The sequence below is a fragment of the Desmodus rotundus genome, chromosome 3 (assembly GCF_022682495.2).
Source record: "Desmodus rotundus isolate HL8 chromosome 3, HLdesRot8A.1, whole genome shotgun sequence".
Taxonomy (NCBI): domain Eukaryota; kingdom Metazoa; phylum Chordata; class Mammalia; order Chiroptera; family Phyllostomidae; genus Desmodus; species Desmodus rotundus.
The window spans coordinates 145,155,526-145,175,888 of NC_071389.1; positions in this window are offsets into that span (position 1 = coordinate 145,155,526).

A 20,363-nucleotide genomic window follows, 5' to 3' on the forward strand; every position below is an offset into this window, starting at 1 on the left:
CCACAGTCCATCCCCACCCTGTTGTCCATGTCCGTGGGTCATTTATACAGACTTTGAATTCTTAACAACTGGCTAGGGATATTGTAAAAATTAAATAAGTGAAGTATATAAAGTGGTTAATAAAGTGCCTACCACAGTGTAAATACTAAATAAATGTTATTATTATCAGTATTTAGAAACTAAAAATGATAATTTTAAATGTATAGTTCTTAATTTCAGTACATTTTCAGATTTAAATAAGGCAAAGTGGTATCATATGGAGTATATTTAAAACATAATTTTAAAAAGGCTCATCTAATTTGGCCAGATATAAAGCTTATGCAACATGCTTAGGGATACGTAGTTTATGAATGTCAGACCTTGGATTTAACTTCAGTATTACCTGAATTCAAGTCCAGGTTTCTTTATGTAACTCCATATTGGGCAGTGTTATTTTACAACCCACAGGTAGAGTCACAAAAGAAGAAAGAATAGACATACTCACAGAGAAAAATGCACAGCTGCACAAACTTAATGAATCAACTTTAGAAACATTGAAGATTCAATATGCCATAAAAGCATGTCGATAGAATGTAATAGTGTGAGATTTGTTGTATTTACTTGGCATGTCATCAGGCAAGGAGGCTATAAAACAAATGCATGTGTAGTCTTTATGATGACAATGATCCCAGTAATAACATTCGGACATGGAAGATACCTCCTCCCCTCCCACCCAACATGCCTTTCCTTATAAGTTGAGTCTTGAGTTTCTCACATGTGCCAGATAGAAAGTCCGGGTGCATTTCCAAGGTAGATAATGTACTGCTCTTGCTTCTTCAGGACTAATCTTCTCAGTTGACATGGTAGTGACTATCGTGGCACCAGAGATCTGCCAGATTAAGTTCTTCAAAAGTACTATTGTACCTGAATGTGTCTTCCTCCTCTTCTAGAAGTATGCCAGGCTCATACACGCGCCCAATAAATATTTCTTAAATGGATGAATTAAAGAATGAATGAACCCTGCAGTTCTCAAGCTGCCCACGTCAGATCTGGTTATGTGAATGTAGGCTGTGATATATGCTTTAGACAGAAAGATGCAGTAAGCACAGGTAGAAAGCAGAGTGGTACAGTACAAAATAAGCAGTTTTGGTGCCTCAAAGGTCTGAAGATCATCTTTTTCTGCTTCCAACTCAGATAAGAAATTTCTAATCTTTTGAATTGCCTCATGTACTTAATCAGCTAACTTTATACATTCTTTGGATACCAGAGAATACACAGAGATCATTCTTCCCAGAATTGATCTTTCATAGATAAATAAACTTGGGAAGTTTTTGGGGGGGTGTGGAAAATAGTGGAGGTGGAAGCTGTGATTCCTAGAAATGATGGTATCCTGCTTGCAAGGGTGTAGCAAGTTATTAAAATAATATTTTACTAAAGTGAGTTAATATAAGTTTTGTTTTAGCTAGAAATTTTGTTTTTACACATAGTTTATCCTGTTTAGTTGGCACTTGATCAAACAGAGGTGACACAGAACACTGACACATTAAATGACATCTTCTAAACCAAGATCACATGGTTGGTGGTACAGTACTCCCCTACTCACACCCTCAGATAACCTCATGGGTCTTATCAATATGAATTTGTGGGGTTTTAGGCTGATATAGTTTTGGGCTCCTCTTTAAGAAAAGTAAAGCAAATCATGATTTGCTTTACATTATTTACAGTATTTATATTATTTATGTTAGCAGAGCAATCCATAAGTTAAAAATCTCTTAACATTTGATACATAAGTTTTATAAACCTGCATGAATATAGGTCCTTTCCAGGGCCACACAAAGGGGTCTCCCCAGGAGGACATGAAGTTTAAGCTTCATCTGCTCATGGTAAATCCATCTCTCTCAGTGAAGGGTGTCTATCAACAGTGTCCAACCACCCTCACATATTTTGGGGATCAGACGAGAAGTTAGACTCAAAGAGAATGAAACATGAATGTGATAAATCTTACCAATATTACCAGGGCTGAGAAAAATTTTCATGTGCATATGTTGTAAGAAAAGTGGAAAATGTAAGCCTTGTCTAGCATGTGTTTTATGCAACCGTGCATTTAAACAAATAAGGGGCACGGCATCTGAGAAGTTTTGTAAAGCTACCTTCCTAACACGAACACAGGATTTCTTATTGCACAACACTCTGAGTTTTTGCAGAATTTATTGACTTGTCTATTTTATTATCAATAAGCCATAGGGCTCCAGAATTCAGAGTGATGTAATTTGCATTTGAGGTTACTAAAGATGCAATTGCTTTTACTTCTGATGTCACATTATTAAATATTATTCTTCATATTTGATGTCTTCCCCTCTCTCTATTCTATATCTAGAAGTCTCAGGAGGATACAAGTGTATTTTGCATTGATGTTGATCAAATGGCTTTTGCCCTGGGTAGTATTAGGCAGCCAGGTCATCACAGCAATTATGCAGCAGTATTCCCAAAGCAAACTTTTCATCTACTTATAAAATCGATAAAGTCAAACAATGACTGAGATGGCATTTTAATGTTTTCCAGAGAGCATTAAGATATCTGAGTTGCCTCCGAAATAGTTTCAAGATTCAATTTGAAAATGAGAGCAAAAAATGTTTTCTATGCCTCATTTGTATTTGTATCCTGAAAATACACCCTTCTAGGTAGTTAAAAATAAATTTATCTAATTGTAGGGGTCATGGTCTATATTAATAAACTTCCAGCAAACTCTGTGTATTTTCTATTATAAATGGAAGACATGCTATTATTTTCATAAGACAATATCCCTTATACAGAGAAATACAGAAGTAAAAAGGCAAAATTTTCCACCACTAATTTTACTGAGGTACATTAAACTAACAGCAAATTTAATTACTATTTATTTCTGCATCACACAGTCAATGTGTCAATGTTTAAAAATGTAAATTTTATTCAAATTTCAGTGACAGATTTTATAACATCTTTTCTACAAGGTCATTTATAAACCTGAATTATTCTCTCCTATGAAATGCACAAAGTCAGGTTATATATGAAGTAAAATGTTTTACTTTCTTTTTCATGAGAAAAAAATACTAGGAAAATCATTTCTTCTGCTAGCTACACTCTTAATTTCTTAAAAAGAAATATTTTTAACAGATACTTCTTAAAGCAACTTCTCTTTCATTTCATCAGAACTAGAGAACATGGAACATTAGTGATTAATGTGGGCATCAGCTTCATCGCTGTATTATGCCTGGAAACTTGGAACGATGACTAGAAGTAAACTCAAAATAAGCTCAGAAGGTGTTTCAAGCCAGGGACCTTTCACTGAGTAGTGTTAAACTGACAAATACTGTAAAAGGTACAAAATTCCTCCGAGAAGCCCTTCATTTCAGTCTGTGCAATCCAAAGGCCCAATTAATGCTTCAAGTCATGAAATATTTACAGAGTCTATATAAGCAGGTCAGCTTGTTAAACTAACTGACCTCTGTCAAGCACACCATTACAGCCCAAACCAGTGAACAGATATAAATCAACCAACATTTCCTTAAGGAATTACTAAGTCAACTAAATCCCTGATGTATCCCAAATGAATCACTTCTGTCTTTACAGAAAGATATTATATGAAGGTTAGTATAATACTTTACTATTGCCATATCAATTTATTTATGAGACTTATAACGGAGTATCTACATGCCTAAAAATTTAAATTCCTGAAGCAACTCAAATCCACTGTATATGGTTGTTTTTTTCATACTATAAAGGTCAACATATTCTTAAATGATTATACACATTTGATTTTGCTATATATAAATTATTTGTAGAGGTCAATAATTAAGCTCTTTTTAAAGCTGTGGGTTATAAAATTTTGAAAATGATAAGATATTAAAAATGTTACTTTTAATCTTTTAGCATTTCCAAAATGACTTATTACAGTCTCAGTGAAAAATTTAAGTAGTGAGAATATCTATATCAGCACTAAATTGGGAAAACTAAATTAATATTTTCATTATAAACCATCAAGTTGGTTAACATCTATTTACCATAACTCCTGACTGTAAGCAGAAAACACTAAGTGATTTGGCTAGGGTTATTCAAGGAAGAGGACCTTAGACATTAATTTTCCTGCCCGTGCAAAAGCAGGCTTAAATTCCTGTAATTGGAAGTTTCTAGAACTATTTTTAGTTGCCTAAGGAAACAATTATCAAGATATGCTGCAACCCACCTCTCCATCAACTTGTATCTGTTTACCAAGTATTGATCATGCCACAGTAACTGGAAGAATACATTATTATCTCTTTATCTTGTATTCTTTCTTAACTTCTCCCTCTAATCTATTATTGCCTCTTTGTATGTAGCTGTTTCTTGTTCTTCACAAAAGGGTACCCTTGGAGAGTTAGAACCATATCTGCAATATTATGGTTCATATAGGTACCATATTTTCAGGGGCTTGAAAAAATGGAGCACAGTAATAAAGTTACCATGATGGAATTAACTAATAAGCATATAATAAAATATTTCTCAGAAAGATTAGGGCAAGAAGAGACAAAAGTTAATTTAAAGCACAGCAATTAAAAGTTAGGATGTTAGAACAAACTTCATTGTGGCTAAAAATCTTAGAAGTATTGAGAGAATATGCAGAAAGGAAAAATTTAGCACAATAATAAGATTGAAACTGTAACTGTAGTAATTTTTAAAACTTCCTAAATAAGTTTTATATCTGTAAATTCTTTCAAACAATATTCATATTGAATATTTATAAGTAAACCAAGAACCCAAAATCATGAAAAATTTGACAGAACTCTGCTTAGGTACCTACAGAGAGTAAATATTCCTTGCTTATAAAATCTCTTCCATGCACACTAACATTTCTACACCACAAATGATATGCCAAATGATATCACACTGTAAGTAGTTGCAATGTATATTCAAAAGCTCTGCTTTTCAAGCAGTATGTTTTTCACATTCTATGCTCTTTTAATTATTGAGTAGAACTGGCAAACTTCCAAAGTGTTATCAACACACTTGTTGACAAACACGTAGATGGACAATCAGTTACTTTACACTTTAGGGTTAAAATTACATACCATCAGTTATTACGCTAGAATAAAAAATTGAAAATAAGAAACATAAATACATGAAGCACAAATTAAAATATATTGGAGTAAAAGCAGAAATGCCACCCTAGAGGAGCAATTCATTGTACATAGGATTTAATTTAGTTTTTATCTCTGTTAAATTTGACCCTGCTAATGACCAGTACTGGCCAGAAAAACTTTTAAGTAATTACCACAAAATTAATGAGATATAAGAGGTGGATCACTTGAGTCAGCCAAAATGCGTGCCAGTTTTTTCACATATAAGATGAGGATGCTCATAAACTCACCTTGCCATGAGTTTCAGATTGCAAGTGGAGGTGGCACGTAAAGCAATCCAGAACTCGCCTCCCCCCGGGGACACAGTGAGTTTACAGAGAAACTACAAAACGGCCAGTAAACAACAATGTGGCAATAAGTACATACGCACAATAGTTACTTTAAATGTAAATGTGCTAAATTCTCAAATCAAAACTCATAGAGTGATTAAAGGAAACTCATCTATTTACTGCCAAAAGATTCACTTTAGATATAAGAACCCAATCAGACAGAAAGTGAAGAAATGGAAAGAAATATATCATCCAATAAATGCAGGGGAAAAAGCACTTGACAAAATACAACATTCATGTGTAATAAAAAATTCTTTAAAAAGTGACCATGAAAGAAAACTACCTCAAGATAAAAAAGCCATATAGGACAAGCTTATAGCTAACATCATATTCAAAGGTGAACAGCAGAAAGCCTTTCCTTGAAGATCAGAAACAAGAGAACAGCCCACTCTCACCACTTTTTTTAGGAGTAAAATAGTTTTAATGCATTTCCACACAGTTATAATACAATCCATTGTTGAGTTTAGAATAAAGTTTATATTAAAGTTTAGAATAAAGTTTATATTATAATAGACACAGTAATGTTGAAATTTAACTATGTTGCTTTCTATTTCATTGTTTAAAACAGGAAAACTGTAATTGTTTAAATTTCCATTTTCTTAGCTACCTTTCCATTCTGATCCTGCCTCCATGATACTATGCTCAATTCATCTTGACTGTGGTTTGGGTATTTCTTCCCCAAATCTTCAGTTCATTATTCTTTTCTCATAGTGTTTTAGAATATTTTTTGTTTTAATATTTTATTATTTATGCTATTACAATTGTCCCAATTTTTCACCCTTTGCCGCCCTCCACCCAGCCCCACCCCACTTCCATAGTTCATCTCCACACTGTTGTCCAGGTCCACGGGTCCTGCATTATGTGTTCTTTGATTAATCCCTTCACCTTGTTTCAAACAGTCCCCACCTCCCCTCTTCACTCTTATGGTTGTCAGTCCATTCAGTAATTTTATGTCTCTGGTTCCATATTGTTCATTAGTTTATTTTGTTCATCAGATTCCTTTATAAGTGAGATTATGTGGTATTTGTCTTTGACTGACTGGCTTATTTCACCTAGCATAATAGTCTCTGGTTTCGTCCATGCTGTCACAAAAGGTAGGAATTCCTTCTTTCCCACTGTGAAGTATTGCACTGTGTAAATGTACCACAGTCTTTTAATCCACACATCTACTGATGGGCATTTAGGCTCTTCCCAAGTCTTGGCTATAGTAAATAACGCTGCTATGGACATAGGATTGCATATCTTTTGAATTGGTGCTTCGAAAATCTTCAGGCATATTCCCAACAGTGGAATTGCTGGGTCAAAAGGCAGTTTCCTTTTTGGTTTTTTAGAGAACCCCGCACTGTTTTCCCCAGTGGCTGCATGGGTCTGCATTCCCACCAACTGTGCACTAGGGTTCCTTTTTCTCCGCATCCACACGAGCACTTGTTGTTTGTTGATTTATTAATGATTGGCAGGTGTGAGGTGTTATCTCATTGTGGTTTTAATTTGCATCTCTCTGATGGCTACTGATATTTGACATTTTTTCATATGTCTATAGGCTACCTGTATATCCTCCTTGGAAATGTGCCTATTCAGGTCCTTTGCCCATTTTTTAATGGATTGTTTGTCTTCCTGGTGTTGAATTGTATGAGTTATTCATATATTTTGGAGGTTAAACCATTGTCTAATGTATCATTGGCAAATATGTTCTACCGTACAGTTGGTTCCCTTTTCATTTTGATGATGGCTTCTTTAGGTGTGCAGAAGCTTTTAAATCTGATATAGTCCCCTTTGTTTATTTTTTCCTTTATTTCCCTTGCCCTAGGAGATATATCAGCAAAAATATTGCTACATGAGATATCTGAAATTTACTGCCTATGTTTTCCACTAGGATTTTTGTGGTATCACAACTTATATTTAAGTCTTTTATCCATTTTGAGTATATTCTGGTGTACGGTGTAAGTTGGTGGTCTAGTTTCATTTTTTTGCATGTACCTTTCAGTTCTTCCAACACCATTTATTAAAGAGACTAACTTTACTCCATTGAAAAACCTACTGCCAACATCATACTCAATGGGCAAAAACTAAAAGCATTTCCCTTGAGACCAGAAACAAGAGAAGGATGTCCATTTTCACTGTGCTTATTCAACATAGTACTGGAAGTCCTAGCCACAGCAATCAGACAAAATGAAGAGATAAAGGCATCCAAACTGGAAAAGAAGAAGTAAAGCTGTAATTATTCACATACAACATGATAGTGTACATAAAAAAAACTTTATATGCTCCACCAAAAAGGCGCTCGATCTAATAAGTGAATTCAGCAAAGTAGTGGGATACAAGGTCAATATTCAGAAATTGAAGTCATTTTTGTATACCAACAATGAACTATCAGAAAGATAAATTAACGCATTTACTGTAGCAACATTAACAAAAATACCTAGGAAAAAATTAGCCACGGAGGTAAAAGACCTGTACTCGGAAAACTATAGGGCATTGAAGAAATAAATTGAGAAAGAGACAAATGGAAGCATATACCATGTCTACCCAAAGCAATCTGTAGATTAAAAGCAATTTCTATTAAGATACTAATGGCATATTTCACAGATCTAGAATATTCCAAAATTTTACATGGAAAATGAGGACCCCAAATAGCCTAAGCAATCTTGAAGAAGAACAAAGAGGGAGGGATCACAATAGCTGATGTCAATCTACACTATAAGGCCACTGTATTCAAAAAAGTCTGCTACTGGCAATAAGGACAGACACACAGATCAATGGAAAAAAATAGAGAGCCCAGAAATAAACTCATGTCTTTATGGTCAATCAGTATTTTGACAAAGGGGGCACGAGCACACAATGGAGTAAAGACAGTCTCACCACTTTTATTCAACATGCTGTTGGAAACCATAGCCAGAGAAAACAGGTAAGGAAAAATAAAACAAGTTGGAAAGAAAGAAGTAAAACTGTAACTATTTGCACATAATGTATTGTATGTGAAAAAATTCCTAAAGGCTCTATCAAAAAAATACCCCAAACAAACTAATAAATGAATTCAGTAAAGTTACAGAATAAAACATCAAAACTCAAATATACGTTTTACTTCTATTAACTGAAAACAAATAATTAGAAAAAGAAATAAGGAAAACATTCCCTTTTACAACTGCATCAAAAAGAATAATACTTTGACATATATTTAATCAAGGAAGGGAAAGGCCTGTATATTAAAAATTGTAAGATACTAATAAAAAATTGAAAACACAAATAAATGAAAACATATTCTGTACTCGTAGATTGGAAACATCAATGTTGTTAAAATGCCCATACAACACAAAAGCAATCTAACTGTTCAATGACATCTGTATTAAAATTCTAGTGGCATTTTTCAAAAAGAATAGAACACATAATCTTACAATTTGCATGGAACCTCAAAAGACCTTGAATAGCCAAAATAATCTTGAAAGAGGAAACCTAGAGCCATCACACTTCCTGATTTCAAGCTATGTCACAAAGCTATAGCAATTAAAACACCATGATATTTGCATAAAACAGACACATGGATTAATGGAACAGAATAGGGAAACCAGAAATAAACCTGTGAATATATGGCCAATTAATTTATGACAAAAGAGTCAAGAATATTAATGGAGAAAGGACAGTCTCCATTGAATAAACGCTGTTGAAAACTTGGGCATCTACATGCCAAAACAAAGTAAAAGAAAAGAGATACTAAACCACTATCTTACTGACACCATACACAAAATGTATTATAGGTTTGAATGTAAGACTTGAAAACATAAAATTCTGAAAAGTAAATATAAACAGTAAGCTTTTTAAGTATATGTTTTTTGAATCTGACACCAAAGGGTTAAGCAACAAAAGCAAAAGTAAGTAAGTGTATTATATCGTACTAAAAACCTTCCACACAGAGGAGACAGGACCAAAATAAAAAAGGCAACTTGAATGGGGAAAAATATACGGCAAATCCTGTATATGATAAAAGGTTAATATCTAAAATATATAAAAAGACTCAAATAACTCAAAAGCAAAATAAAAACTAATTTAAAAATTATATTCAAATAAACATTTGAATCAGAGACTTAAAAAGATATTTTTCCAAAGAAGACATATAGATGGCCAACAGATACATACAAGATGTTTAAAATCAATAATCATCAAGCAAATGGAAATCAAATTACAATTAGATATAACTTTAACCCCTTAGAATGGCAATCATCAGAAAGCTAAATAGCAAGTGTTGGCAAGGATGTGGAGATAAGGGAACCACTATGCACCATTGATGGAAATGTAAATTGATGTAGCCACTATGGAAAATATTATTTGGATGTTTTGAAAAAATTAAAAATAGAACTACCATATGACCAAAAGCAATTCTGCTTTTGGTATGCATTCAAAGAAAACAAAAATACTTACTTGAAATAATATATACACCTCATATTCACTGTAGCATTATTTACAATAGCCAATATATGGAAAGAACCTAAGTGTCCAACAATAAATGAATGGATAAAAAATGTGACACATACACACAGACTCACATATAAAATTAATATTATTCAGTCATAGTAAAGTATAAACTCTTGTCCTTTGCCACAACTTGATTAACCTCAAGGGTATTATGCTAAGTAAATTAAATCAGACAGAGATAAACAAGTACTGTATGATATGAGGGTGGAATCTGAATCAAACACACAAAAATAACAAATTCATACATACAGAATAAGAGAATGGTGGTTTCCAGAAGTGGGGGTTAGGGTTGGGGTTGGCAGAAATAGATGAAAGGGTATCAATTTATCTAAACAATAAAATAAGAATAATTTTTTAGCCCAAGCAGGTTAATTTTTGAAAAAAATATCTTCTATTTTCAAAAGTATAAATACATACTTTAAAAATCATGCTGTGACGTTCATCATGGAAAGAGCAGGGTCCATATGTCCTTGGATGGAAGAGTGCACACAGCTGATATGGATAATTTTCTTTCTGGGGAAATTCATGAATGAGTTAAACTAAAGATGAGTTCTAGTGGTCCATTAAATTACAGGATTTCTTTATCAATTTTATGATCATTCAGGGGCTAAAGTTTTCAACAAAACTAATTACTATAAATTTTAAAAAATAGGCAGAAAATTCTTTAGATTCTTATAAATGTAGTGTAATCTTTTGATTTCTAAGAATCATCCAAGAAATTAAGCATTTGGGATGAAATAAAGCAAGCTTCGGCATCTGATTTATAAAGATATATATGGCTCAATTCCATCACTACAGCAGAATATGAAAAATAGTATTTTGGGCCGTGGCTGGTGTGGTTCAGTGGATTGAGTGCTGGCCTGTGAATCAAAGGGTCACTGGTTTGATTCCCAGTCAGGACACATGCCTGGGCTGCAGGCCAGGTCCGCAATACAGGCAGCATGAGAGGCAACCACACACTGATGTTTCTCTCCCTCTTTCTCTCCTTCCCTTTCTCTACCCTTTCTAAAAATAAATAATGTCCTTAAAATAATTAAAAAATGAAAAAATAACATTATTTTGGGATATAGTAATGCTACTGAACTTGAAAGTATTAGAATGCTATAAATAATTTTGATAAGTACATGGAGAATTTACAGATTATAAAATTATAATTTTGACTATTTGAGAAGGAATCTTTACTTTCTAGAGCTCAGTGGGATATCAAATAGAAAAATATGATAATGTGACATCATTTACTTCAGAATACTGACAATTTATTTCATAGAGTGAAAATTATGAAGAAAATAGTGTTGTATAAATATTCTTCCCTACATTGTACTGTTTTTCCATCCATGTGAAGTTTGGTGCTCACAGCACTGAAAGTTTGTAAGATGTAGAATAAAATGAGAGAGATTGATTGTGGTTTTCATAATCCACATAGCAAAGACTGAAATCTGGCCTATCTATATTCTTACTGTATTTCTTATACATCATTCTATACTGATAGATTAGTATGATATATTTACTTCTTGGATATATATGAATAAATTTATGTTCCTGGCTAGCAGTTTGTGGACGTATTCTTTAGGATTTATCAGCTCCAGCTACAATAGTGTAAGTACAGAAAAATGAACTGAGTGTCATAAAATATGAGATGAGAGAGAATGCCATTTTATTTTTTAAAAAATGTGATAACATTCCCCTTTTTTCATGCTCCAAGAATATCACTATTCTTTCTATTATTACACAATTCACATGAATTGTGATTTTGGTGCATAATAAACCTCAGCTATGAAATGCTTTTTTAAATTATATTTTATTGATTATACTATCACATTTGTCCCAGTTTTTTCCCCTTTCCCTGCTTGCACCCAGTGCTCCCCTATTCCCTGAGACAATCCCCACACCTTTGTTCACGTCCATGGATCCTGCATGTAAGTTCTTTGGCTTCTCCATTTCCTACACTGTACTTTGCATCCCCTTGACTATTAGCAAAGATTAACTACCTGTAACTACCAATTGTGCTTCATAATCCTTTCACAATTTCACCTATTCCCCCAATCCTCCCTCCCATCTGGCTGTCATCAAACTATTCTCCATATATATGATACTCTTTCTGTTCTGCTTATTACTTAGTTTATTTTTTAGATTCAACCATTGATAGATATGCATTTATTGCCATTTTGTTATTCATAGTATTCATCTTCTTTTTCTTAAATAAGTCCCTTTAACATTTCATATAATAATAGTCTGGTGATGATGAACTCCTTTAGCTTGTTCTTATCTGTGAAACTTTTTTTTTCTATTTTCAATTTTTATTGTTATTCAATTACAGTTGTATGCCTTTATCTGCCCTTTGGTTCTAAATGATAGCTTTGCTGTGTAGAGTAACCTTGGTCATAGGGCCTTGCTTTTCATCACTTTGAATATTCCTTCCCAATCCCTTCTAGCCTGCAAAGTTTCTTTTGAGAAATCAGCTGACAGTCTTATGGGAACTCCCTTGTAGGTAACTACCTATTTTTCTGTTGCTGCTTTTAAGATTCTCTCTTTATCTTTAACCTTTGGCATTTTGATTATGATGTGTGTTGTTGTGAGCCACTTTGCATCCATCTTGTTTCGGACTCTCTGTGTCTCCTGGACTTGTATGTCCATTTTCTTCACTTAATTATGGATGTTTTCTTTCATTATTTTTTTCAAATAGGTTTCCAAATGTCTTGCTCTTTCTCATGTCCTTCAGTCACCCCCATGATGTGAATGTTAGTACACTTGAAATTATCTCAGAGACTCCTTACACTATCCTCATTTTTTTGGATTCTTTTTTCTATTTGCTATTCTGATTGATTGTCTTTTGCTTCCTTATATTCCAAATCATTTATTTGAGTCTAGGTTTCCTCCATTCTACTGTTGATTCCCTGTGAACTGTCCTTTACTTCAATTAATGTAGGCTTCATATCTGACTGGATCTTCTTTATGCTTTTGAGGTCCTCACTAAGTTCCCTGAGCATCCTTATAACCAGTGTTTTGAACTCTGCATCTGACAGATTGCTCCATTTTGGTTAGTTCTTTTTGTGGAGTTCAATTCTTTCATTTGGCCCATGCTTTTTTGTCTCCTCATTTTGGCAGCCTCTCTCTGTTTGTTTCTATGTATTAGGTAGAGCTGCTATGATCCCCTGTCTTGGTAGCATGGCTTGATGTAGTAGGTTTCCTCTGGGGTTCAGTGGAATAGCTTCCCCTGTTGCCCAAACTGGGTACTTGAGGTGCACCCTCCCTAAGAACTGATTATACATTCCTCTTGTAGTTGAGCCTTGATTGCTGTTGGAGGTTATTGGGAGTTTTTACCCAGCGAAGTCATCTGCAAGGACTGGCTGTGACCACTGACCACCAACCTCAGCCCTCTGGGCTGGTCAAGTGTTCAGGGGATCATTCCACAAAGCAGGATTTACTTCAGCAGGACCCTGGTACCCCTTATATCTGTCTGGTGTCACTTGGCATCAGCTATGAAGTGATCAGCAGCTGGCTACTTCTTACATGGGGCTTGGAAGTGCCCTGGTGAGGCTAGGCTGTGAACCAAGGGCAGCTGAGGCTAATGCCAGGCCTGGGGCCAATTAGTGAGAGGTACAGGGCATGCCGAGGCCAATCACTGCTTTATTGAGAGGATTTAGGAAGTTCAGAAGAATGAGCCAAGACAAGTTGTTTGTATGAAAAAGCCAGTTAACCACTTGGATGGGCCTTCAAGATGGGTGGGGAAGAGTCTCAGGGAATCACCAGGGTAGGGCAAACTGTGTGAGCCAGGTTAGTGGATCTCAGATATGGTGCCCACCATGCTCTGTGGTATGTCAAAGGAGGGTTCAGAAGAGGAGCAATGGCCTCTGCCAGAAGTTATGTCTTGGAGAAGGCTGTTCCCCAGCTCCCACCCTGATGCCAGTCACTTCATTTCCTCCCCGTATGCCACTGGTGCATTTCAAGCTGCTGCCCTGGTGCTGGAGCTCAGCAGGAAAGAATATGAGTAAGTCTGTGTGTGGTCCCTTTAAGAGGAACTGCCTGGGGATCCAGCAGTTTCTTCTACTAACTCAATCTTCACTGGTTTTTGTAGCCAGAAGCCATGGGGACTTAGCTTTCCAGTCCAGGAACCCTGGGCTGGGGACTCTTATGTAGGGCTGGGACACCTCTCTTCCAATATCCCTCACAATTTTTATAAACCACAGGTGGGTTTGGGACCAGCCTGTTCTGTGTCTCCACATCTCCTCATCTCCACCCCTTCTACCAGTCTTGATGGATATAGTTTCTTCTTTAATCTGTGGTTATAAAACCTACTTTCAACTTAATTTCTGCCAGTTCTGAGTGATGGTTGTTCTATAGTTTAGTTGTAATTTTGATGTATTTGTGTGAGGAGGCAAACCAGTTTACCTAGGCCACCACCCTGGAGATATAGCTCTTATGTCATTCTTTTTTTTAAAAAAAAATCATTGTTTTATTGTTGAAGTACAGTTGTCTGCATTTACCCACACCATTCCCCCCCCCTCCCCACCAACCATCCCTACCTCCTTCCCCTGACTGGAGACATTTCACACTATGGCAGTAGCATCCAAGCTTCCACAGCTAGTAGATTGTGGACCTAAATTTAAACTTCTTTCTGAAGTCCACTTCCAGGGTCCAGGAAGTTAGAAAAAAATCCATAAAAATGATATTATTTATGTCTCTCTTAATATCTGAAATTACCTTGGGGTAGGAAGCAGGCAACATATTTTTCACTGATGTGTACTTTGAGGCACTTGTTGATGTTTTGTGGACACCTTGTATATTGACTGAATATCTAAAGGTGAGTAGTTGTGCAACCTGCTATTACCTAAATACTATATAGAATGTATTGCCTAATAACAAGAACATAACTCCAAGAACCTAAATAAAGTATAAACATTAAAAAATAGAGATATTTAGCTACATATATCTGAAAGGCATATTTTAGAAATGTTTACATGTTGTATATCTTATATACAGTTTTGAATATTCTGTTCCCATATCTGGTGAAAAGGACAATAAAAAGGCATCTGTGATGTTACCAAACTCACTGCATATATAGCAAGCAGATGTACTTTATGTAGAAATATAGTCAATGTTATAACATAAAAGTGTAACAGTCTGTAAATTATTTACAAGTATTTTAGGTCAACTTCTTGTTAATGTATGAACTCATCATTAGCCATTTATAACTTATTTTATATTTTTTTCCAAAAATGAAATTCTTACATAAATGTAAAAATAGCTAGAAAATACAAATCAATTTTACAAATTAATCAATTTTCTTAGTCTCTCAGAGACCTGAGCTCACACAGTGTAACATGTGGAGAATTTTAGAAATCTTGAAATGGAATGAAAGTATTGTGTTTGTGGGACAGAGGTGAACCTTTGAGAGTCAGAGGACAGACTGTGATGGTCATAATAATGGTCCCTCCGAAGATGCCCATGTCCTAATCCCAGAACCAATGGATATGTTATGTTACATTGAAAAGGAGAATTAATATTGCCAATCCACTGGATTTAAGATGGGATATTATCCAGAATTGTGAGGATAGGTCCAATGTACCCACAAAGGTCCATAGAAGTGGGAAAAGGAGACTAAAGAGTGATGCAACATGAGAAGGACTCAGCTTACCTTCAACTTTGAAAATAAAGTACTGAGTGCACCCTCTAGATGGACACTGGAAAGACAAGGAACTAAATCCTACCCAGAGCCCACAGAAAGGAAGCAACCCTGGCAATTCCTTGTTTCTAGCCCAGTAAGATGTGAGTCAGACTTCTGACCTGCACACTATAAAAAATAGATTGTGTTGTTTAAGTCACTAAGTTGTGATAATATGCTCCAGCAGCTATGAAAACCTAATTTACAAGTTAAGGAACTGACCTAAGAATCTAGGGAGTGATTGACAGGTATCTGCGAGGAGCACGAGTACCCAAACATTAATTCACCATGGTAGATGCCACTGGAAGCTACATGAAGTGGTAAAAAAAAAGTCAGCTATACTTTTTTGAACAAATTACTAAAGGCTAAGTGTGGAAGAGCATTAAAATTTAAAGTCTAGGGTTGCTACAGACATAGAAGGACTTATAACTTCTTGCAAGCTTTTTCCTCACAGACTTTATAGGCAGTTATACAGAAAATCACTGAGAAACTAACTCTTATGGTACTGCCTAAGACAGGGGTAAAGCAGCTACTGCTGAAATTCTGCTGAGACCCAACTCCTTCAGAAAACTGGTGAAAACCCCTTGGAATTACATACTATTTGAAAAAACTATTTTAAATACAAAGATATAAAGATGTAACAATTAAAAGTGAACATTTAGAAAGATGTACCAAGCAGACAAACAAAATAAACAAAGAACAGATGTATAATATCAAGGTACAGTAGATATCAGAACAAGAAATATAATGAGAGATAAAGAAGGACATTCCATAATGATAAACAGATAAATTCTCTAAGATATGACAACCATGAATGTGTATTTACCTAACAGTAGAGCTACAAAAATAAATGAGGTAAACACTGATAGTTCTGAAAAAATAGACAAATACATGGTTACAGTTATAGGATTTGACCCTCTTGATAATTTAACAAACCAGTGGAAAGAAAATCAATAAAGATACAGGTGACCTGAATGCTATTCACCAATTTAACCCAATTGACAGTTACATAAAACTGAAACCAAGAACATCAGAAAACACATTTTCCACCATGGTACATAAAGATTATCCAACATAGGACAAAAAATAAATCTTAATAAGTTTGAAAGAATAAAAAATATGACAATTATGTTCTTAGATAACATTGAAATTAAGAATCAGTTACAGAAATAAGTTTGAACAATCACACAAATATTAGCAAATACAGAAATGTTCTTTTACATAACATTTGGATAAATGAGGGACACTGAAAGGAAATGTAAAATATTTTAACTAAGACAATGAAAATAAAATATTTCAAAATTGTTGGTCACAGTACTAAATGCTTATATAAGGAAAAGAGAATAGAAACTAAAGAAAGATGAGCAATAAACCAAAAGAAAACACAAGTAAATAAAATAATAAAGAATATCACAGAAATAAATTAAATTTTAAACCATGAACAATAAGAAAACTAATGAAAACCCAAACATTTTTAAAAAATGAAGTGTGTTCATGGTTATATTTACTCCGTCTCATAGAATGGGTGTAACCGGGTCACACTGACCGAGAGGAAACACTTCACTTTGTGAAGTGCCTAAAGGGTGAAGCACTATAAAAAAAATGAAGACACTAACTGCCAATAGAGAAGTGAAAATAAGGACGTCCCAGCAGCACTCACAGAGAATAAGAGGAAGAGGGATATTACAAAAAACTTTATGTCCATAAATTTGAGAATTTACATAAAGTGTTGCAATTTCTTGAAAGCTGTGACTTACGAAAGACATGTTACCCATTCATATTGGGCAAAGGAGAGGGAAACAATGCAGATGTGGCTGCTGCCAGCCCTGGCTAGTGTGGCTCAGTTGGTTGGGCCATTGTCACTTAACCAAAGGGTTGCAAGTTTGACTCCTTATCAAGGAACATACCTGGATTGTGGGTTTGATCCCCAGTCTGGACATGTATGATCCCTGGTCCAGGTGCATATGGGAGGCGGCCAATTGATGTTTTCTCTCTCATATTGATGTTTCTCTCCCTTTTATCACTTCCTCTCTCTCTAAAAGCAATGGAAACAAAATGTCCTTGGGTGAGGATAAATTAAATAAATAAAAGAAGTGGTTGCTGCCAGGGCCTCCTCTACATCATCTGGCTGTGAGGACCAGCAGGGCACATGCTCACGCATCCTACAGGACTGGAACCAATGGAAAAAGAGTTCCTAAACAGCTACCATTCCAAGGACAGCAAAAGGCTACAGATCTAGGGGTTCAGTATTACCATGAATGGAGCCTATCACATAGCTACAGCCTGAGAGGCAGGCTTCTAATTAAACACATATATAAGGGCTAATTATAAACCTTTCTTGAGACCTAAGGGCTTAACTAATAACTTGGTGCTCTCCTTCTACCATGTTCCAGAGTGCCAGCATCTTTCAGAGGGAAGCTCTAATATGTGTCTGGTGGGCTGGTTTTTGTGGCTGCCAGACAGCAGTTACCCACAACCCCCTGGCTCTCACGTGCATTCCTGGATCCCAACAGACTGTCACAATTGGAGAGACAGCTCTTGGAAGGCTACCGCACCTGGGGCCCTGCAAACACAGGAGCCTAAAACACACCCTCAGCTTTTCTGTGACAAAAGCCACAGAAAAGATTGTTTCTGGAGCTTTGGCCTGAGGGGTAGCCTTAAGGTTTGGCACAAATCTAGAAGTTACTCTCCAGGAGGTACGATGAAAGGACATAGGTCCAAGTGTCTATCTTTCTGCTGTATTCCAAGTCACCAGAGCTCACATGTACCGCCCTGAAAGGTAGTCACCCACTCGTCTGAAACCGATAATGCAACAGCACCAAGGGGACACTCTAGACTGCCTGGGTCTCGTAGCCAGCAGGGCTTAAACTTGTGGTCCCTCAAGACTGAGGACCTTTGCATCCTATAAAAGCTTCTGCCTGAAAGTTTGGTTTCCAATCAGCCTGGATCTAGGTGCTGACTAAATCCTTCCCTTTGGGTTAATGACTGTTTTGGGCACAACTGCAACTATTGGGAACTATTAAAATAAAATAGGCTGCTTGGACAATCACTGAGGTTTGAGAGCCAACCAAGAGATAGAGCATGGTTGAAAAATAATGCTCATCTAAACGACACCACTCCAACTGGGAGAGGGGGGTGATTGACTAGTGAGTAAAGACCAACACAGAGACAAACAAACTGAGGAAATAGAGGAATATGTTCCAACAAAATAAGATAAACCTTTAGAAAAAAATTCTTAATGAAATGAAGAAAAGTAATTTTCCTCATAAAGCCTTCAAAGTCATAGTCATAAAGATTGTCACCAAATTTGGGACAAAACTGAACACTGTGATAAAAAAATGTGAGTACAAAAGAGCTGAAAAATACCATGGAAGTTTACCTCTATTTTATGTCTGAATGATTGTTTTGTTTATATATATTATATATATTATATATATACACACACATATGTGTGTATATTATATACACATATATAATGTGTGTATACATATATACACATATGTATATATATACACATATATATGTATAAAAATATATATTTTTTATACACACAAGATGTGTCTGGAAAAAGTCCAGCCATTGTTAATATAATGAGAATGGTTTATGCGACATCGATGTAACCTGGCAGCCAAGGAGAGTGGACTGAAATGAACAAAGATGACTTCACTGTACTAGTCAATGGGGGCAGTAGGTGCCATTGAGTGAGCATGTGTATTGTGTGGCCATTGCATTCAAAATGACTGAGCACGTAGAGCAAGGAATCTCCATCAAATTTTGCATTAAGCTTGAACATTCCTCTGCAGAAACTATTCAGATGATTTAGAAGGCCACAGCTATGGGCAATTGGTGACTGGCAGCTTCATCACAACAACACACCTGCTCAGCACATCTTATGCTGAGTTTTGTGGCAAAACATCAAATCACCCAGGTGATTCAGCTCCCCTACAGCCCAGATTTGGCACACTGTGACTTCTGGCTCTTCCCCAAACTAAAATCACCTTTGAAAGGGAAGAGATTTCGGACTGTCTGTGAGATTGAAGAAAATATGGTGGGGCAGCTGATGGCGATTGGGAGAACCATGTGAGGTCCCAAGGTGCCTACTTTGAAAGGGACTGAGGCTTCATTGTCATATGTATGATGTTTCTTGTATATTGTATCTTCTTCAATAAATGTCTTTACTTTTTATATTACATGCCTGGATACCTTCTGGACAGACCTCATGTATATATTTTATTATATATATATTTATATTTTATTATATATAATATATATTTATATAATGCATTTTTATTTTATACATATATGTATAATATATTTGATATATAATAAAATATTTAAAGTATATATAATAAAACTCATCATGGTGATGATGAGTATCTTTTCATGCATTTCACTTCCAAAGAATAGAGAATAGAGGGGAATTAGTAACTTTTCACTGGAGAAACTCCACAGACACCATTTAAAACCAAATGATCAATGTTTACATTATGACTAATAATTCATCTTGATATCAAGTACTCCCCGATATGATGTGAGGAGAAAGGCTCTTTCTTCTGTAGTGTTTTCCCCAAAATCCATAACTTTAGTCTAATCATGTGAAAATATTAGACAAACTCAAAATAAGGAACATTCTCCAAAATTCCTTAACACAGAAGGACAAAGAGAGATTGAGCTGTCACAACACAGAGAAGTTGTGAAAAACACCATATATATAGTGTGTGTGTATATATATATATATATATATAGTCCAGAGAAATCCTCTTGAAATAGAAA